Below are 23,193 nucleotides of genomic sequence, written 5' to 3' on the forward strand. Positions count from 1 at the left end.
GGTCCTGGCGGCCCACGTGACCGCGCGGCCCCGCCGGCTCCCTCCTCCCTGACGGCGAGCGGAGGTGGCTGGGCTTTGGGTTTCGAGGTGAGTGAAGAGGTTGCGGGGGCTGGGGAAGGGAACCCCTGGATGGTTCCCAAAAAAAGGGAAGAGTAGTCCTGGAGAAGTGAGCTGAGTCGCAGAGGGGCAAGCAGCTGCGGAGAGCCAGACATCGTGCAGGAAGTACCCAGACGCCTAGAGAATGCAGCCCACACACCGAGACGCCCTGGAAAGCGGGTTTCCTTCCTCCTCCGTTCTGTGGCTCTTCAGATGTGGCTGAATACACAGAGTCGGGGGGCCTGGGGGTGCCGAACGCGCTGGGCCTAGGTGGGCAGGGTCTCGCCTCTGGGTGGGAGAGTGGGCCCCAGAGCAGCGCCCAGCGCCGCCTCAGCCACAAACCACCAGCCACCGAGGCCACCAAGTGGAGGAAGGACCCACCTTTTTTCCTCCAGCTGCCCCCAGCACCCCCTCAGTACCCCCTCAGTACCCCCCCCCCCCACCGCGAGCCTGCCTTTCGCGAATTAGCTGCCACAATTTAGCATTGCAGGTGGAGCTCAGAAATTCTCTCGAGGGCAGGAAATCAGGTCTTAATCTCCTGGAATGCTAGCCCAGGGATAATTTCCAGAAATATAATTAATGAGCATTATCATCTCCCAACCGTTTTTTTGTTTTGTTTTTTTTTTGTTTTGTTTTGGTTTTGGTTTTAGGGCTTTGCGGGTGGCGGGGAAGCCCTGGGGATGGAACTCAGGGCTTCGTGCATGCTAGGCCAGCCCTCGACCTCTGAGCCACATCCCCCACCTCCCTCCCTCTCTCAGCTGCAAATCATCCCGGTTTTCCTCTCAACTCCTCCTAATAGAGGGAACCCACACTATTCAAGTTTTCTTTCCCACTTCCTTTTTGCAGATTTAGTAGGAGAGCTTAGTTCTCATTCTTGTTCTATTCAGCAACATTTGGCACAGTTGTCATTCTCATTTCTAGAAACAGTGCCCCCGCCCACTTTCCCTGCACTCTTTTGGGTTTTGTTTTAGCCCACTGGAGTCCTCTGGGTTTTCTTTGCTGTATCTTTCGCCCCTTTCTGTTCTCTTTAAGTGTTCAAGTGCCCTAGTCCTCTTTTCACCGTCACTAGCTCAAGTAATCCTATGGATAGTGGTCAGAGAAGGCTCTAATTCTGATCTTTCCTCTGAATTCCAAAGGGTTCGGCTACATTCTATTTATCTCCATTTGTATTTATAATAGGAGTCTTAACTTTAAATTGAACTCTATTCTTCACCAAATACAATATATGCGTCCTGTATTCACTGTCTCAATAAATGAGACTGTTCTTCATCCCATTTACTCAAGCTGAAGCCCTTAGCTCTTCTCTTTGGCTGTCTTTAAAATAGATATTAAATCTAAATACTTCTACCCTAGTTCAAACAATAATCATCTTTCACCTGATCTATGTATGGCAATAGCACCCTAATGGTCTCCCTACTTCTGCTCTTGCCTCCTTGGTGGTTATTTATCTGTTATTTCTCAGTTCTACACTTGCCTTGATTGTACCGCAGGGACCCAGAATGCATAGATAATATTTTTTAGGCTCTCATGCCACCTGGCTTCTTCCTGACTCTAGGAGTTCCTTCCTTGGTCAAGGTGACACCTGTCTATTAGACAGAGGATAAGAGACAATAGCATATTCAGTTGGCACAGGAGCTGTTCAGCCCTATGGGTTCCAGCCAAGGTTATTTGTAGAAGCTTCTGATCTCTTGTATCACCCCATTCTCTGTTTTGACATCTGTTATTCTTAAAATTCCCCCAATATGAAATAATAGATTATTTTCTATTTTGTGACTGGACCCTGACTCATGGACTTTGCTATAGCCTATTTCTTCACCTAACTGTTGTTGATCCTTTAGAAGGCTCCCTGCTCAAAACTCCAACAGCCTCCAGTCACACTAAGAATAATATCCAAAGCCCACACCAAATTCTACAACCCTGTATGTCTTGGCCTCTGGGTATACCTACATTTGTATGATGCTCCCTCTTTTTTTTTCTTTCCACAATTTTTATTGGTGCATTATAACTGTACATAATAATGGGATTTATTGTTACAATTTATACATACACACAATATAACAATATAATTGGGCCAATATCACTCTCTAACATTTTTGCCCTCACTCTGTTCCTCTCATCCCCTGGTCCTTTTCCTCTAATGATCTCCCTTTGATTCATTAGATCCCTGCCCCACCTCCAACTTTCTTTTCCTTTTTCCTCTCTAGCTTCCACATATGAGAGAAAACATACCACTCTCAACCTTCTGAGTTTGGTTTATTTCACTTAACATAATAGTCTCAAGTTCAGGATGTTCCCTTTTAGTATGTTCCTTGAAGGTCACTGAACACATTCTCATCCCAGGGCTTTTTTTTTTTTTTTTTTTTGTGAGAACAAACCTTTTTATTAATATATTGAGATAAACTACAGAGACTGAAAGACAAAAAATTCATCATAAATCATTCAGTAGAACATTCATTAAAAATCAAATGCATTTTAACAGTTCTCACACAGAAAATTTTATTTTATATAACTCTGATATAACATTAAATATTTTACAAATCAAACATTTCATCTTTAAACCTAATTATATAATCTTGAATGCACTACAAATAAAGTAATATTGCCTTTACCAGTTTCACTTCACTCAACTTACATAAGGCTTCCATTAAAAATTCCATCATACCTTGAAAATTACCTGTAGCTTTTTAAAACAAACTAAAACTAAACTTTAAATAAGAAAGTCTTATGTAGCAATCTCAAAATCAAAGCAAAAAAAGGTAAGAAGCATTTCTTAATATAAATTACAAAATATCAATTACATTTCTTATCATTATTATAGTCATCCAATCTCACAAACAATTCATTTTCAAAGCAATGATTAAAATACTCCAAAGTTTAATGGTGCTCTTAAGTGACAAAGTAGAATATCAGAACATATAGAATCTTGTGAGGTAAATGAGACCCGTATTCATGCCAGGTGTCATCTGCTATGCAGTTACTAGACATCTTGGCAACTAATCATCCCAATTTTTAATCACTTACTAAATTAAGATACTTTAAGAAACACTTCTTACCTTTATATATTTCCAGATTGCTAGATTTAGAAAGAAGTATAGGCCTTACAGTAGGAATTTGCATTAAAATATGAAAAAAGATCAACTGAAAGAATTTACACCAATGAAATTCTGTGGACTAATTCTGTGGATATTCAAATTTAGAAATATGAATATCCACTGCTAATGGAAGCCCTGCTATGTGCAAATGTAGTGTGGTATATATATTATTAAACAATCACACATCTGAGGTATTAGCTGGAAGAAAATATATATACACTTATACAGGTACACATTCACAGAATATTCACAAATCTATTGGCCCCAACACCAGCAGATAATCAAATTAAATGAAAAGGAAACACATACCAACAAGAAAAACGAATTTATTTTTTAAAATGTGGTTACATAATCCTTAATATAAGAAGTATGTTTTGAGGAATTATCTATTTAATAGTCATGAACTAAAAAGGAAGCTTAAATTCTAGGACTGTGTTGCCTGCCAAATTATTAAAGGGGCATGCAAGAATGAAAAGCCTCATTTTAGCCATAACTGAAAATCTGAATTCAGGAAAATTTGAAAGTTATTGCCAAACTACTCCTTTCTCTTTCATTAATTGACAGAGAATTTTATGTATTTTTGATGAGGCAGTAGCCCAACACAGCCAAAAGACAAGGTTTTCAGCTATTTAGTGAAGATTAAAATTCAGATTTGTTATTCATTTCACTAGTTGTTCAGATGAGAAAAAAAATGTTATGAATTCCCTTTTGCTTCACTTGGATGAAGATGGGTAAGTAATACAGGTAGTAGTGGAACCCAAGCTTCACATGCAGAAGCTAAGTAAATGTACACATTCTTCTCTTTTTAACCATTTGGTCCTTTGTAATAAGACTCATTTAACTGGAAAGATGGTTCCTTTGGTCCTCAGGTCATTGAGAAATATTTCATTGCCTTCACAAGGTATGAGATTTTTTTTAAATCAAACTTATGTTTGAATACATTAAGTAATATTAAATATCTGCAATTTAAATCATTACAGATCATCAGAAGGGAAATCAAATAATCATTTCTTTTTATTTTACATACCAGTGTAAAAGATTTAACAGGAAGAAAAATTAATCATGAAAGTGCAATTAAAAGTAAGGACTAGCATTCTATATTCCTGTTCCCGTGAACACCTGAGCTGACACAAAAGCAGAGTCCTTTAATGTGTTATCATAAAATGCCTTAAAGATTTTACTTTTCTCTACAAAACCTTTATAAATCATAAAGAAGCATGTAACAATTATGAAACAAATAATTAAGAATTCACCCCAGGGCTTTTTTACTCCATTTCCTTTGCATGGCATGTCCAGCTAATTTGTGATTTTCTCAATGGCCTGTAATTTGAGGTTTTTTAAGGAGATTTTTGGTGAATATTACGGTTTAGATATGAGAAGTCCCCCCAAAAGGTCATGTGTGAAACAATGCAAGAATGTTCAGAGGTGAAATGATCATTTTATGAGAGCCTTACCTACTCAGTGCATCAACTCCCTGATTGGGATTACTGTAGGCCGGCAGGGTGTGGCTGGAGGAGGTAGATTGCTGGGGGAGAGCCCTGGGGTTTATATTCTGTCTGTGTTGAGGGGAACTGTCTGTGTCTCTGCTTTCTGGTGCTATATCTGAACTGCTTTTCTCCACCACGCCCACCATGAGGTTTTGCCTCACCTTATACCCAGAGCAGTGGAGCCAGCTAACTATGGATCGATAGAGATCTTTGAAACCATGAGTGCCAAATAAACTTTGCCTCCTCTAAATTTGTTCTTGTCAGGTCTTTTGGTCATGGCAGCCAAAAAGCTGATAAAACAGTGGAGCAAGAAAATTGGCAAGATTATCAAACTCTTCTTCCCTTCTGCTTCTCCCTTGCCTGCTAAAACAGAACAAAATAAGCCAGTCCATATGGAGATGTTATGGTTAAAGTTGGGAAATTGTAGGTAAGAGAAGGCCTGGGAGAAGGTAAACGCTTGTTAGATTACAGGCAATAGCCCCCCCAAGACATACCAAATCTTTTTTTTTAATCTTTATTTTATTTATTTTTATGTGGTGCTGAGAACTAAACCCAGTACTTCACATGTGCCAGGCAAGCACGATACCACTGAACTATGACCCCAGCCCCAGACATCGAAATCTTTAAATCAATCAACTCCATACATAATTGAGGAATGTCTGTGCCTAGCAAGCCAACTGTCTAAGGTCAGCATCTAGAACTGTGTGGCAATGTTTAAATCAGCTCAAAGTTTACCATACAGTACACTCAGTTACTATCTTTATCTAATCTGAAAGAGTGAACATTTGTAAACCCTGAGATAAGAATTCCAGTGTGAAATTGAAGAGCAATCAATATCCTCTATGGTGAGTTAATCTCTGAGAAGAGGTGCTTCTATTGAAGATAAGATGTGAAGGTTACAAAACTAATGTATTGTAATTCTAATGGCATAATCACAGAGTTGACTCTTACTTGCTCTTGCATATTTTATTAGAGAAATCAATTGATGGCATTTTGATAGGCATATTTAAAGCCCATATTCAAACACTTTAAGAGAACAAGGCAATTTATGTATGGAATCAAGGAGAGGACTGAGAATTCTTTTACTGTGCTCCCAAATTGAAACATTCTCTTTTCTGGTTCAAATATGATCCATTCATTTAAGTAGCTAAGGGCCAATGAAATTGCAACTACAGGATACAAAAACATGGGATGAGTCCTCCCAAGCTACTTTCAGGAAAGGTATTAGATTGTAGTAATATTAGAAGGCCTGTCCGTAGTACTTTTCCAACCCCATTTCCAGTTTTTTAAAAAAGGAGGCATCTTTTTATGGGAAATTCACTATCATCACTCCCCATCATAACCCCAGGGGTTTATATGATCCATGCATATCTAGACAGAAAATCAAATCCTCCTCAGCACAGTGATTGATTCAGGAATGTGTGATGCCCCAAGCTCAGTCCTCTCTGGAACTTTTGTTAACACTATCATGCAAAAGAAATGCTTTTCCCTGTAGGATTACTATATATGTATTTGGTATGATCATAGAGCTCTGTGTAACTAGTTTTTTTAGCACCCAGAGGGAAATGAATCCTTAAAAATAAAGTCAATACAAAATAAAGAAGAGTTTAGAGACAGTGTCCTGATAAGATTTATTGTACTTAGTAAAAACTTGTAGGTAAAAGTACATCTGCACTTTGTAGTTTCATGAGTCAGTAAATTTTCAGATGTTAAAGACAGACATTCAAATCAACTATTTGCCACTTCCCATCAAAAGAGACTTTATTATAGAAAAACTTGCTAAATTTCACTCAATTCTATTGTTTAGGTCCTCAGATTACACTGTGGAGTAGGAGGAAATAAAATATCTTAAATCTGTAATAATAATCCTAAGCAATAAATATACTCCTTGTAGGGGGAAATAACTAAAAAGTAAATCATATCCAGCTATCTAAGAAATGAAATTAACCAGAAGAAAGAAATAAGTCCTGGGTACACACCGTTTTCCACCCTCAGAAGTTGAGATAATTGTTTATTTCACCTTTGCCTTAAAAACAAGCTCTGTGCCAACAAGTGAGGAGATCAAAGACCTAAACCCTGCATATGGGCCATCAGTTTGGCGGTGGAGAGTTTGGTAATAAATAATACACTTTATTAGATAGTACTTAAATAAATAGTACATTTTATTAGATAGTACTTAAATACAAAATAGTGTACATAAATAGTATATTTTATTATATAGTACTTAAGTACAAAATAGTGTACATAATTAACCTACCTGTATATCTACTACCCAGATAATTTCTCAGTTGGGTAGGGCCTAATATAGAGTTGCTAATATAGAGTTTCTGGGCAGAAGCAATACATGTTTAACTTTAGTAGCCCAATAAGTTTTCAACATGTTTATACCAATTTAACTGGAATACCATACATACCAATATACAGAACAGTAATGTATGGCACAGTCTAGGTATTCCATAGCCTCTCTAACACTTGCTAATGTCAGTTTCTTAAAAATTATCCATTCTGAAAGATGTATAGTGATACCTCATTGTGAATTTAACTTGCATTTCCCTACTGATTAATGATCATGGATGTTAGGTGCAGGACAGCCTGAATAAGTTGTCTGCAGGGCATGCCAAACAAAGTTAGTTGCAGGATGACCTAGCTTCTCAAACCCTCTGTCTGGTTCTTTATCACCTGTTTGCTTCAAGCCCAAATGCCCAAGCCCCCACTCAAGGCCGAACACTTAACCCCCCTTGTGCCAACAAGGCAGCTTGCAAACCCAGAGACCTGTTAGATTTAGGCAGCACAGCAGAAGGGCTATAAAAGCCTTCCCCAGCTGCCCCCCCCCCCCCCCCCGCTTCTCTCTCTCTTTTCTCCTCTGTTGCACTGCTGCAATAAAAATCTCTTGGTCGCTCCGAGTGTTGTGGTCACTTTCCTTTCAATGGGCACCTTTTCATGTGTTTTTTGACTCTTTTCATAATTTATATGATTAGAAATAACAAATTTTATGAAAGGTTAAGCAAATCTGAATAAAATCTGAATTGGAGCCTCAGACTGCCTTAGATACCTTTCCTAACTCTTACCTCACTCCTTTTCAGCAAATGCTAGCCTTGGTGTAGTAGTTTATGGTCACAGATCAGTAATAGCCAAAAAAGAATAATCACAGGACCATAGACGTTACACACATGCACATGTATATATAACTAAGGAAAAAGGAAATACAAACCTTGTGCAAAAGAAATATCCAGGTGTATGATACAGTTTCTTGGCAGATTTAAACATGATCTTTGAAAAGAAAAAAGTCCAAGCCAGGCATGGTGGTGCACGCCCGTTATCCCAGTGGCTCAGGAGGCTGAGGCAGGAGGACCTCCATTTCAAAGCCAGCCTCAGCAACAGTGAGGCGCTAAGCAACTCAGTGAGACCCTGTCTCTAAATAAAATACAAAATAGGACTGGATATGTGGCTCAGTGGTTGAGGACCCTGAGTTTAATCCCTGGTACCAAAAAAAAAAAAAAGTTTAAAGGAAGGTTGTAAGATTAAAGAATAGATAGAACAGATGTGAGGAATAAAATATTTGATGGTCTATTTTCAAAGCAAAGTATTTAGTTTAAAGGATGCAAATGACTCAGCTTTGAATGAAGGATTACTGGTAGCCAGTTTGCACAACAGCTTGTTTTGATGACTATAAAGCACAAAACCACCAGCAACCTGTCAGCATATCCTTATCTTGCACTGGCAGACATCAGGAATAAACTCCCCCACTCCCACCCAGCACTCCCCAGCTTGGTGCATCCTTGAGCATAAACAACTCAATGGGTCCAAAGTTAGGCCCCACAGGGTGCACTCCTTTTTAAAGACATACACCTAGATTTGATTGGTTCAGGAGTCATTTCCAAAAAGGGAATGACCTTATAAGGAAACTTAGGTGATACCTGGGATGATTATAACCCCCATAGTACCCAGGGTTGGGGCAGGAGGATTTGTATGCAAGGAATAAATAAATTGCTTACTATAACTGTTCCTGGTGTGCCTCCTATCCTTTCAAGACTGTCACTAAAGTCTCACTTTTCTACCACACCTCGGATCTCTGAGTCCATTCTTTGGGTTTGGGCAGGTGAGCATTGTTTCTCACACAAGATAGGACAAACAAGTAATTAAAACTCAAGAAAGAAATGGAAGAGTAAAGAACCCTTTAACAGAAAATGAGAACAAAAGGTAAAGAGATGAAAAATAGAAGTTTAAATAAAATTACCTAAGATAAAAGGAGACAAATACTATGTAATTCCATTTGTATGATTTACCTAAAATAGCCAAATTCACAGAGACAGAAAGTAGTGGTTACCAGGGAATGGTGGTAGGATTCAGGAAGGAGTGGGGGTAACAGGAGTTACCATTTAATGGGTGTAGAATTGTTACCGCTGTTTACTGGTGAGAGTTCTTGCTTCCCCAATGTTGAAGTATAACACCAGAGAAGCACGCCGAGGCAAGGTCAGAGTGGAAAGTAGAGGCTTTAGTAAGGACAGCAGAAAAGACTTCTCCCAGAGGAAGAAGGGGACCCAAGAGGTGGAATCCGTGGAAGTGGGGGAGGTCTCCCTCTTTTATAGCTACGGTCTTCTTTTAGCTTTCCCGCATTCCTGTCCTCTGTTATGTTATCTTTCAGTGATGGAATGTAGGTGGGAATGTAAGGGAAGAGACCACCAAGAGACCGACTCATGCAACAGCAAAAGGGGGTTTATTGGAGATCCAGCATGCTGGGGCTCTGTGCTCACTCAAGGAGGGAGAGCAGCCCAGAGCCCCAAGCAGGGGTTGAGCAGTGCTTAAGTACACTTTTTTTGGGAGGGCAGGGACTTTACATACATCACAGTCTCCTTTAACAAATCAACATACACCGTGGGAAAATCAAACAACAATTCTCAAACATGATTAGTACATTCATTGGCAGGAACAGGTCGGGCGGGAGTGATAGGTCAGTCCTAAGGAGGGGGATACATTCAAACTGATTGGTTTGGGCCCTGAGATGCCTACGTGCAAGGCTGCACAGGGTCTAGGTTATTAAACAACTAAATGGTCAGGGGGAATATCTACTGGGCAGTCCCAGGAATTGTCCTAACAGCTACAGGAATTTCAGGTTTTGAGTGTAGCATAGGAACTTAACAATACCTGGTCCTTTACGTTTTTAACTCAGGCTTTGCAGCTTAGAAACTTTACAATACCCGGTCTTTTACACTTTAACTTCAATTTCTTTTACTCTTTCAGGAAGGCCTGAAGGATGGGGCACAGGTGGGCCAAAGGAGTAATCTGGGCAGGAAGGACTTTTGGGTCAGCATCTTTAAGTTTGCTGGGAGCTGTTTCTTTAACATTTCTTTGGGATGGGCTCTGGGCCTTGGGGACATTAATATTCCAAGAGTTGTTATGCTTTTCCCAGACTTCATTCTCAACATGGCCTTCATTTTGGATTTTACTCGATATTAGACCCGGTTTACCTAACTACACTGACTACCTATCTTTAAATCTGGCCTCAGAATTACCAGTTGGAATAATGAAAAAGTCCTGTGGGTAGGTAGTAATGATGGTTGTACAGTGTGAATATACTAATCACCATTGAGTTGTATAGGTAAATGTTATTATGTGTGTTTTATCACAATAAAAAATGCAGGATAGAAAAACAAAAATGATTCAAAGATGGGAAAATTCTTCCATGTGATAAAGGCCATTTATAAACAAAGTGGTGAAAGGCTAAGTTTTTCCCTCAGCTCAAGATAAGGATGTCTGGTTCTGCTACTTGTACTCAACATAGTATTGGAAGTTTGACACAGAACAATTAGAAAAAGAAAACATGTCTAAATTAGAAAGGAACAAGTAAAGTTATTTGTTAATATCATGACCAATACCTGGAAGCCAGCTGTTTTTATGAAATGGGTGCTTCTCTAACACAGCTTTTATGTTCACATAGCTGATGAAATGCCAGTTTCACTCAGGCATATTTTTATCACTGTCCTCATAGAACTTTTGTACATTTCTTAAGTTTATCCCTACACAGCTATCCTTCCGTGTAGATAAGGCCTTTCCTTCCATTAAATGATCTAGGTGGTTATATCGTTAAATAAACAGTGGGCCCTTGCCCTGAAGCTGTATCTGTACTGAAGAGTTCTTCCATAACAAAGGGAAATGTTAACTTAGTAAATAAGGAACCAAAATTTGCAATTGACTGAACCAAAATTCAGTCAATTGCAAACAGCTGAGCTTCAGCTAATCACAGGTATCCAATTTTTCAGACCATGCCCTGTAAGGGTAAAAGAAATTGAAGTTAAAGCGTAAAAGTTAAAGCGTAAAAGATCGGGTGTTGTAAAAGTTTCTAAGCTGCAAGGTCTGAGTTAGCTGTTAAGACAATGCTTAGAACCACCCAGTAAACATTTCCCCTGATTGGTTGTTTAATAACTGAAGGGGTCTGTGTGGTTGCACGCAGGCATTGCAGGGCCTGGATCAATCAGTTTAAATGTAACCCCCTCCTTAGGAATGACCTATCACTCCAGCCTGACCTGTTCCCGCCAATGAATGAACCAATCATGTTTAGGAGTTGTTGTTCAATTTTCCCGCGCCTCATGATGATTTGTTCTGATGTATACAAAGCCCTCCGCCCTCCCCAAAAAGTGTACTTAAGCAATCCTCAGCCCCTGCTCGGGGCTCTGGGCTGCTTTCCCTTCTTGAGTGGGCACGGAGCCCCAGCATGCTGGTTCAATAAACCCCCCCTTCTGCCAATTGCATGAGTGGTCACTTGGTGGTCTCGTTCTCCGACGTTTCGCGGGACCCTTACATTTGGTGCGTTGGCCGGGAAAAGCGCATCGCCGGACAAGGAGACCTCCAATGGACTCCTTTAGGGGGTAAGTAAGGCGCCTCTTCCTCTTCTTCTTCCTCCTTTTCTTCTCCTCCTTGTTCTCCTTCTTGTTTTTCCTTTGTGATCGCTTAGAGCTTTTTGGTTTTTGGCTCGATGGAGAGCGTAAGTTCTCAGAGCTTTTTGGTTTTTGGCTCGGTGGAGAGCGTAAGTTCTCAGAGCTTTTTGGTTCAGGTTTGGTCTTTGGCTTGGATTGGTTTGGTTGGGTTGGCAGCGTGGCCGTCAGCGGAGAGTGTAAATTCTCCTTGGCAGTGGTGACAGACGTGTCCTAATCCACAGGCCACTCCTCTTAGGGACGCCTTAGAGGATTGGGGGGGGGGGCAAAAGTGCCCCCAGTTGGTAGAGGGACAAGAGTGCCCTCGTTTGTACTCTGCTGCCAACCCGTTTGGTTTCGCCGGCAATTCTTTCTCTCAGATTGGATTGACAGTCTGTCTTTAATCTTTGCCTCTAAACTTGTGTTAACCATTTACTGTTTGTCCTTGTCTCTGTGTCACGTTTGTATTGTCCCTGTCTCTGCCTGAGTAACTCCCAGTATGGGACAAAGCCATTCCACGCCTCTGTCCCTGAAGCCTTTCTTGGTCCCTGCCTCCACTCCGACCCCTTCCCCCAAGATCCTATCACTCAATCCTTCTGCTCCTCCCCCTTTTCCCTCCATTCTCCTTGAGTCACAAGATTGTAGATCTTGGGGTTGTGAACGAACGGGAGCTACATGATGATCTTTGTGTGTCATTTTGTCTGTGTCTCTGTTAAGTGTGATGGCATTGTTTTACTTTGGACCGATGCAGAGTCCCAAATTCCAAACGGCCTTAGATGTGTGGAAGTAACTTTAGTAATTTTAACCTAATGCTTCTCCTGTGAGTGACCAAAAGTCAATAGAACTGCCAGCTTTTCTGTTCTCACCTTTTACACCTCTCTTAGCTGTGTTTTAAAGAACTTTGATAAACTTTACCCCCCTTTGTTAAGCGAGATTAGGGAAGCAGTGTTTTCTTTTCTTCCCGTAGTTGGCTTGAGCACGCCCACTGCAGAGGGAAATGCCTGGGGTCTAAAAACTTTGATATCTCACTTAAACTTTTCTCAAACTCGAAACAACTGCAAGCAGAAGATGAACTTTTTGGGAAGCTGACTACTGAAAAGTTAGAAGATGTGAGAAATGCCTAGTGCCTGGGGTCAGACCAGGCCAGAGGAACTAATCCTATAAGTAAAAGGTGGAACTAAGGGGCTCCCAGCAGCTGCCAAAGCCATTTTGCTTTGGGGAGTCTCCTCCTTCCTTACTTGCACTTTAGGGATTACCCCACCTCTGTTTGCTTAACTAAAATGTTGGTCTGGCTTATTGAAATGACATTAATTAGCAACAGTCTTGGAAATTTTTAAGGCTTGATTTTGGATATACATGATAAAACTTAATACTACTTTAGAAACTTCAGAACAAAGGAAGCAGCTTAATGATCCTGAGGGAATTTCCTCTGATGGTGGCCTTTATATTATCAGAAAAAGATCCTATTTTCAGTTTTGCATGAGCAAGTGTTTCTAATGTAAAAAGATATAAGGATATAAAATTTTGAAAATTACATCTTAAACCTAGAAATTATGACTTATAGCTAAAATGCCTTAGGCATGAGGTTTCTGCTCAGAATTCCAGTTTTCCCAGTTCCTTCCAGACCTCAGCCAGGACTTAAGCTGATATGCAAATAGAAGAAGCCTGGGGCTCAACAGAGGGCAGATTTCAGGCCCAAGGAAAAAAAAAAAAAGGTTAAAGTGTCTTTTTACCTGAACTCAAACTAGACCCAACCAAAAAGTAAAATTATATGGTATTTATTAATTACTGGCCAGTCATCTTTTTTAGGACTCTTGCTTTTTCTTAGATTCTGCATTTTTTTTGGAGCTCATGATTTTAATTCTGATCAGTTCTATTTCTGATCAACTGTGGAGTTTTTAAACATTGCAATGGAGATTTCACCTGAAAAAGCTACAAGGGTGTTACACTTGTGTTATGTGTTGTATGTCGGTATGTCTGTATGTGTGTATGTCCATATATCCTGCAGTGATATGACAATTGACAGATGAGGAGCACTCATAAAAAATTTAAAAATGGATCCAAATATCTTTGATTCACGTGATTCAAATGGTTCAATTTAAATTGGGTAAACAGATAAAATGATGGTGTCTATAAAATAATCTGCTTAAATTCAGAAATTTACAGATATTGTTTTAAAGTGTGAACAAAAGGAGGTTAACAGATGGAAAAAAAAACTAGAAAGTTTTAGGTATGGATTTAATAGAGGGAAAATGTGTTTCTGGATAAGAGAGTCTATGTGATTAAGTAATTAAGAAGGTTTAAGTAAGTGATAAAAAAGGTTTGTGTAAGTTGGTTATGTGTGTAAGTTTTTGAGCAAATAATCTTAAAGAAATTAAAGATTATACAACTATGGTTAAACAACAGCTGTTATTTTTCAATATTGTAATGTTGTTACTTTAAAAGCTAACCTCGGTTAATATAAAAACATCAATGTAATTATGGTGCTATTAATGTGTTCATATCTTCCAGGTATACAAGTCTGTAAGGTAGAAGCTTTAGAAAGAGCATTATATCAAGCTGGTGTTCTAAAATTGTATGGTAATTTTAGATTTAAAAAGAAAAACATGTTGATTTATTTATATCATTTGTGTTCTATAACTGGACTTGTTATCTATAAGATATGTAAAGTTCTATGTTACTTTTTACACTGAGATACAATTTAAATGTATTTTTAAGTTAATGAGAGCCTAATCTGTGTGAAGGTTTTATTGCAAAACACAAAAGTACATTACTACTTTTCTACAAAAGGTTAAAAGCTTTCAGCCTTTCTTTAATTCATGTTTTGGGTGTGATATTTTGTTAGCTAATATTCATGTGAACTTGAGCAACAATTTATGTAGGCTTTGTAAAATGATGTTTAAAAAAGCAAAGATCAGTTTCAGAACTACAGTACTTAAGATTTATGAAGAGCCCTGCCTTACTTGAGATAAGGCTCTGTCCCATCTCACTACATGTGAAAGTGACTATGGAGGAAGTAGGCCAGATTTCAGTACATTTAAAGTTGTGTCCAAAAGTTGGTTTTTGTCACGATTACCAGGATCTCAAACAGGGAATTATGATGTATAACTCTGCCAGAATTCAAGGTAGCTATTATATAAGCTAAATATGTTTTTACCCTAGTTAGTTTTGTTTTGTAGTTTGCTTATAGATGGTTTAAGGATTGCCTGTTAATGTTTTAAAGAGGTATTGCTTTAAGAACACAACCTGGGTCAACATAAGATAAGGAGTTATCACCTACAGGATAGAGAGATAGACATTAAAGCCCAGTGCTCTTAATATAAGGCTGTTAACTTATTTGCTGGATGTTTAAGATCAAGTTTTTAAAATTAGTTAAATTAAAAGGGCCAAGAAAACCAATATTCGGCTCTTGCCCTCTGAGTCAGTCTGAATCAGGGAATAGGGGACTTCTCCAAAGGGCTCAGCAACTCTAGGCCACATAACCTCCTGAGCAGGGAGATTAATGAGACCAGTGGAGGACAGAAAGCCAATCGGTGCATTTGCTGTAAAGAGGAGGGTCATTAGAAAGGGGAGACATCCCTGATGCTTCCGAGGGAAGCCACATGGTCAAGCAAGGCCTGGACCCATCCTAAGGTAAATGGCACTAGCAGAACTGAGAAGCTGCTATGAAGTTCCCCGAGGACTCCCAGGGAAACTCAGCTGACTGTTGACAATAGATAAGAACAAAAGTCAGTTTGACTTGCTTCATCTTAAACACTTAGCAAAGATAGTTAAAGCCAAAGCACAGCTGTTCCTAGACATTTTAAATTAAATAATAATTAAATGTAACTTCCAAAAATAAGTAAACTGGAGGCTACAAAAGAGATTCTCAGACAGGAATGTCTGATAACTATTAAAAGGAACTACCAAAGTAGTTTTTAGTTTAAGGCCCACAGATATTCCTAACCTACACAGGTAGGCTTGGTGTTTGCTAGTATGGTTATCCAGCCCTAAGTAGCAAAATTAAAGGTTTCTCTATTAGACATAGGTCATACTAGTAAAAAGGACATCTGTAAACCTAAATGTTAGTTGTTGTGTTTACATCCCTGACATTTCTGGCAAGGTGACAAATATCCTTAAAGATTTACATGCTTAGATAGAAGCCATGTCCTCAGCAACTTTGTCATGGAAACAATATCTTAGCTTCTGGTTCTTGGTACTTCCTGGTGGAAAACATTGTTAGTCTCTGTCTTGGCCATTATACTCATTGGCATATTCCTGTGCTGTGACATTTATTGCTGCATCAATATGGTTCCAGTAAATTAATAAATTCTTGTTTCTCTTATAGACCACCTATCACTCGAATGGCCCTCCAGCCTAATACTTCTTAATTGAACTTTTATCATGGACCACTCGATAGACCCGATATTTTTAAAGGGGGACTCCAAACTGCTTGCCCCACACCGTCCCTTTTCAGCCTGAAGAAGCCAAAAAGATTCTCTTCGCCCCCCCTTCCTTACAGCAGTAAGGAGTTCCCAAATTAGAGGGGGGAATAAAGCCAGATTTTAAGTTAGGTAGTCAGTGTAGTTAGATAAATCGGGGTCTAATACTGAGTGGAATCTAAAATGGAGGCCATGCTGAAAATGATTCCAGGGAACGCAAAACAACTCATGAAATGTGAAACCCTTCAATAATCGTGATGCATTACTTTTAAGATTAAAAGTAGTCAGAAAAAAGGAGTGGGGAATGTAAGGGTAAAAGAAATTGAAGTTAAAGCGTAAAAGTTAAAGCGTAAAAGATCGGGTGTTGTAAAAGTTTCTAAGCTGCAAGGTCTGAGTTAGCTGTTAAGACAATGCTTAGAACCACCCAGTAAACATTTCCCCTGATTGGTTGTTTAATAACTGAAGGGGTCTGTGTGGTTGCACGCAGGCATTGCAGGGCCTGGATCAATCAGTTTAAATGTAACCCCCTCCTTAGGAATGACCTATCACTCCAGCCTGACCTGTTCCCGCCAATGAATGAACCAATCATGTTTAGGAGTTGTTGTTCAATTTTCCCGCGCCTCATGATGATTTGTTCTGATGTATACAAAGCCCTCCGCCCTCCCCAAAAAGTGTACTTAAGCAATCCTCAGCCCCTGCTCGGGGCTCTGGGCTGCTTTCCCTTCTTGAGTGGGCACGGAGCCCCAGCATGCTGGTTCAATAAACCCCCCCTTCTGCCAATTGCATGAGTGGTCACTTGGTGGTCTCTTTCTCCGACGTTTCGCGGGACCCTTACAGCCCAAATAAGGTAAATACCTGATCACAGCAAGCTAAATAAGGCAAACCTAAAGTGATCTATCTACTTTGCTTCTGTGTTCTGCCTATAAAAGCTCACTGCTCATGCTTATTGGGTGGAGCTCTCCGAGCCTTTTCTATTTCTGAATACTGTCTAATACATAAATCATTCTTTGCCCACATAGGCTTTATTAAATTTAATCTGTCTAAAGTTTTGTTCCACCTGCCCCCCAATACTGGTGATAGAACATAGATAGGGACTTGCACATACTAGGCAAGTGCTCTACCACTGAGCTATACCCCATCCCCCACAGTTTTTCTTTTAACATCACAGATGAAGACCATTAATAAGTGTGTGAATTTGAATCTTGTTACAATTCTGAATTCTTTTTTTATTAGTTGTACATGACAATACAATGATCTTGACATATCATACATTTGAATCAAATGGGTATAATTTCTCATTTTTCTGAGTGTACAGGTTGCAGAATCACATTGGTTATACAGACATGTATATACATACAGCAATACTAGTGTCTATTTTATTCTGCAGCAGAATAAAATTCTGAATTCTTATTATTTACAGTGACTTATAGTTGCTTCTCAGTCTTCCAGATATATAGTCATATAATCTGTGAATAATCTTAATTTGATATTCTTTACAGATTTTTTTTTACCACAGATTTGTAGTTCTCTTTCTTTTTCCTAATGCCTGTAGTAGTATAATAAATTGTGGTATTAGTGGAAATTCTTGTCTTATGACTTCAGTGATAATGTTTCAATGTTTCTCAATTAAATGGCATGCTAGATTTGGAGCTGAATTACATGCATATATATACACACAGAGCTTTGTATGTGTGTGCATGTCTTTTTTAAATTATGTTTATGAAGTGTCCGTGGAGTCTATTTTATTGAATATTGCCAATAAGATTGTTATGCTCGAATTCGGGACCCCCAAAAGACCACCAGAGGCCCAAGATCGATGTAAGCAGCAAAGAGGTGTTTATTGCGAGCTAGCTCGGTCCTCCGCGTGCACACACAGCAACTGGTGATGCTGAGAGGCCCCGAGCCCAGGGTTTACAGCAGTTTTATACATTCTTTGGAGAAGGCAGGGACTTCACATACATCATAGCATCTCTTAGCAAATCACCACACACAAATCAAATAACAACTCTAAAACATGATTAGCACATTCACTGGCGGGAACACGTTGGGTAGGGGTGATTGGTCAGTACAAAAGGGGTATTCATTTGAACTGATTGGTTTAAGCCAAGAGGGGTGTACGTGCTGAACTACATGGTTTCCCAATATATTATCAACCACCATAAACTACTGGGAGGGTCATCTGGCATCCCAGGTATTTCCCTGTCTCATGCTGATTGGTGGCTGCTAGGGGGTTGCTATGGATCCCCACCTAGCCTGACTGAGTCAGGGACACCTGGCGCAGCAGATCTCTCCTGTTATTTGAAGATAAACAACTTAGCAGGGTGGGAATGTGCCTAAGAGTGCTCTGTGGGTTTTTCCAAGGACAAAGGTGATGTCCCTTCCTTGGACAGGCTTTGCTCTGAGGTAGAGGCTGGTTTTTCAAGATGTGTTGAGTATTCTGTCACATGCCATTTTAGTGCCTATAATATTGAGCCTATCGTTTCTTTCCTTAGAACTATTGTGATGATAAATTATAATTATTGATCTCCTCATATTGAACTATCCTGATTATGAAATTCTTTTTTTTGAGGTGCTGAATTCATATTGTTAAATATTTAAGATTTTTGCAATGGTATTTATAAGCAAGACCAGTCTAACTTTATTTTTTGTTTCTTTGTTAGATTTTGGTATTAACATTATTCTTATTTCATAAAGCTAATTAAAATTTTGTTCTTTTTTTATACTCTGGGAAAACTTAAATAGTATAGAAATAATCTACTTCATAAATTATTGGTGGGATTCTATAGAGCTGTCATGAGCTCCTATTTTAGATGAGTTTAATCCTACTTACAACTTTCTCAATTTCTTTTATGAAAATCATTCTGAAAATTTCTTTCATTGGATCAATGTTATTCATTTATATTTTTAAGAAATTTGGGCTGGGGATGTAGCTCAGTGATTAAAGCACCTGCATAGCATGCATGAGGAATTGGGTTCAATCCTTCGTATCAAAGAGAGACAGACAGAGAGAGAAAGAAGAAAATTACCCATTTTATTGAGGTTCTAAAATATATAGAATCATTACATAATTCATGTGCTTTTGTTATAGATGTGTTTTCCATGATTATATCCACATCTGCATTTTATATTGATTTCAGTAATAATGAATTTTATTTTCTTTAGGAAAAAAATAGTCTAATGAGACAATGGAATGAATGTGCAGTATGTATTTAAACAACTCCTTTTGCTCTGTATCCAACCATAGTAAAAATTTTACATGATAAAAAAATTTTACCCTGTCCCTATTTCTAGGTGAAATTTTGATCTTGTAGCTCTCACAAGAACTTTCTTGTATCTTATAAACACAGAGACTTCATTTCTTATCCTGTCATCTTGGAAATATCTCTTGGTGACTTAAGAAGTAATTGTCTTCAATGTTATTTCCTGCCCCTCCCTCTCACCCTCCCTCCCTCCCTCCCTGTTTTTAAAGCTGTATCACTCAGGCTCCCCCAGGCTCATGGCCTCAGTGGTCTTGTACTCTCAGACTTCTAAGTAGCTGGGGCTCCAGGCAAGCACCATCGTGCCTGGCTTTGTGTCTGTTTTTTAGTAACAGGTTAAGACTGGGACCCCCTACTGTATTTGACTAATCTCAAGTCGGAATTCATCATTCTTTATTTGGTTACAGAACTACCAATATGTGCTATTGTGTCTTCTCTACCAAAGCACTGTGAGAGACACTGGGGAAATACTATTCAATCCCTGCTTTTAATGAGCTGAGGTTTCACATTTATTTCATCTTTCCTTAAAAAAACAAGCAAACAAACAATAAATTTTAAAAATCCCTTATCAAACTCTAAGCTCCTTTAGAATAAGTGAGATGTCAGATTTTCCTCTTTGCCTACTAATGAACTGCTTGCTATTGTACAAAACAAATGCTCATATTTATTAAATAACATTTTATTACTTAAGTTATACATTAACTATGGAAAATTGGGGGGGGGGAAACCTAAAAATATAAAAAAAAAATTGACACAATTGCACTTCTCAGCTACAAAAGTTAAGGTTTTTCAATGTATTTTTTTTTTCAGTATAATTCTGTTATTCACAAATATGAGGTTATACAGAATATGTAATTTATCCCTAGGTACTTGTTAAAGACATATTTTTAATCATTACTAATATTTCCTTTATGTCATTTGTTTACTGGTTCCTTAAGAGGGGACATCTGAATTACTCCTCTTTAGAAATATCAACATATATGAATTATTAACAACATTCCTGAACCTTTCCTTAGGGTCAGGAATCTTTCTTCCTTGGAGGTTTTCAGTTCTGCATCCAGCGGGAAGGGTCTGTGTGGCCTGGGTGGTGGTGGATCAGACCTTCTTGCCAACCAACTTTGGGTAGAATATAGCCCATTCCAGGCCTACGTTCATTCCAGAGGTTTTCAGTCTGTGTGCCCAGGAGTGTGGCAAAGGCCAAAGCCACCGAGGACTGGGGAGCAATTGAATTACTGGAGGAAGTTTATAGAAACTGCTACTCTTGACCTCACTGTCTTCAGACTCAGCCCCCGATGGTAACTACATAGGACTGGTGTTGCTCCCAGTCACAGAGGGCAGGTTTGCTGAAAGCACTGATTCCAGAGGGCATTGTCCTCTACTTATCTCCCTGACACAACCCTGTGGCATAAAACTCTCTGTGGATTTGTGTCAAGAGACATTCCCCTAAGCCAAGAGTGTCTTGCATGGCTGCCTTCTGCCTGGTCAGTGCAGGGAGGTGTCCACAGGAACTCTGATTTTCTGACTCCCAGAGCAGTATAAATCTCAGACAGTGGGAATTTTTCCAAGATGATCCTGGCTACAGCTGAGAGATGCAGTGAGATCTCCAAAGCTTGCCTCTTGTGCAGACTCCAGCTCACTTATTTATTTAAGCTGTTTGTGTGTGGGAGGCAGACTTCTGAGTCATGCTCTGGCCCTTTGTCCTATACCCCCAAGAGAGGTGCCAAGTGCTGGGGTATTCCACTTCTCTTGCTTTGTTACTCTCTGGATTTTACTAGGATTCGTTTTCTCTGCTGACAGTTTCAAAACGTTACCCTTGGCCATTCACCTCCTCAAGCAGTTACACGTCTGTCGCTCTGTTTCCATTCTATGGAGGAACAGGTTTGTGTGGGGTACTCATCCTGCCATTTTCCAGACCTTCTGAGAAAGGTTTTTAAAAATATTTGTTCTTTTTAGATATTCAAGATATTAGAGTATACTTTTAAAAATTTTTTTAGTTGTTCATGAACCTTTATTTATTATTTACTTATTTCTTTATATGCAGTACCTCACACATGCTAGGCAAGCATTCTGCCACTGAGCTATGACCCCCAGCCCCTAAAATATACTTTGATATATTATGTATACATGGAGTATAATTTTTAAATGCATATTTTAAAAATATTTTTAGTTGTAGATGGACACAATACTTTTATTTTTTTTTTTAATGTGGTGCTGGGGATCGAACCCAGTGCCTCACATGTGCTAGGCAAGCACTATACCACTGAGCCAGAGCCCCAGCCCTAAATGCATATTTTTAAGTGAAAGACTCCAGTCTCAAAAGGTCACATATTCTGTGATTCCAAATATGCAACTTTCTGGAGAAGGCAAGATCACAGAGAATTTAAAAAAGAGCAGTGACTGGCAGGGAAAAGAGGAGTAGGTAGATCAAAGGGGATTTTTAGGCAGTGAAGCTACTGTCTCTGGTAACAATGATAGTGGATTCATGGCATTATATATTTGTCAAAGCTCATAGAGCTGGACAAACCAAAGAGTGAACTCCAATGTGGAGGTTAGTGAATAATGCATCAATATTCATTCATCATATACAAATTTATTCCTCTAACGCATGATAAGAGAAACTCTTGTTGTAGAGGCAGCATTTAGGGAACTCTACTTTCTGCATAGTTTTTCTTTAAGCTAAAATTGATATAAAACAAACTTTTATTATGTGGTTCTAGAATTGAACTAGAGGTACTCTACCACTGACTACATCCCCAGCTCTTTTAATATTTTGTTTTGAGATAGGGTCTCTCTAAGTTGCCCAGGCTAGCCTCGAATTTGCGATTCTCCTGATTCAGCCTCCTGAGTAGCTGGGATGACAAGTGTGGTATATACCTGGCTATTTTTTAAATGGACAAAGGATTTGAATAGGCATTCCTCCAAAGATGTTATACAAATGACCAATTAGCACATGAAAAGATGCTCTACATTAGATAAGTGCAAATGAAAACCACAGAGAGATATCACTACACATGCACTAAGTGACTGTAAACAACACAGATAATAAGTGTCATTGGGGATGTGGAGAAATTGGAACCTCATATATTGATGGTAGGAAGGAAAACATGGTGCATTATGGAAAACAATTGTTTTCCACCATGGAAAACAATTTGATGGTTTTGGCAGAGGCAGGAGGATTGCAAGTTCAAAGCCAGCCTCAGCAACCAAGGCGCTAAGCAATTTAGTGAGACCCCGTCTCTAAATAAATTACACAATAGGGCTGGAGAGGAGGCTCAGTGGTCGAGTGCCCCTGAGTTCAATCCCCAGTGCCTCCTCCCCCCCAACAAAAGAAACACACAGGCAAGGTAGTTAGAGAGCTTCCAGGCCTTCTTTTGAAATCCAGGAGTGTCACCCTCCCAGCATGTCAAGTGTTTACCAGGAGGAAGCTCCTCTGAGTTATATGGGATTATGCAGATGTGATTGGTTATATTATTTTACTCTTAGAACATTCCTTGGTATACAATAATCATTATGCAGATGTGATTGGTTATATTATTGGCCATATAATTGAACTGCAGTTCTTTCTTCCCCAGGTATTGGGGAGCCAGTGTGGCTGAAATTTTCAACTCTAATTACATGGTTGATTTTTCTGGTGAACAGCTCACACACCTGAGATTTATCTATGTTGCTGAATGTACCAACAGTCCGTTCCTTTTTACTGCTGTGTAGTATTACATCATATGGATATGCCAGTTTGTTCATTCACCTGTTGATGGACATTTGGATTGTTTCTAATTTGGGGGGTATTACAAAATAAAGCTTTCATAAACATCCATACAGTGGCCATTTATGGACTTTTTTTTTCACTTACTTGGAAGAGAGGAATACCAATGGGCCTGAGAGAAAGTCACTGAATCACAGACTACTGATAGAAGGGACTGAGGTGGCTC

The 23,193-nt window shown here is 39.2% G+C and overlaps 1 long non-coding RNA gene across 1 annotated transcript in view; it reads left to right on the top strand.

The window, feature by feature from the left end:
* Nucleotides 1-52: 52 nt before the first annotated feature.
* Nucleotides 53-23,193, top strand: part of LOC139702523 (uncharacterized) — a 28,799-nt gene continuing 5,658 nt past the window's right edge. The window contains exon 1 of the long non-coding RNA XR_011705132.1: nt 53-87. This is a non-coding gene — a long non-coding RNA (uncharacterized lncRNA). The remainder of the gene's footprint in view (nt 88-23,193) is intronic.

Source organism: Marmota flaviventris, chromosome 17 (genome assembly GCF_047511675.1).
Source record: "Marmota flaviventris isolate mMarFla1 chromosome 17, mMarFla1.hap1, whole genome shotgun sequence".
Taxonomy (NCBI): domain Eukaryota; kingdom Metazoa; phylum Chordata; class Mammalia; order Rodentia; family Sciuridae; genus Marmota; species Marmota flaviventris.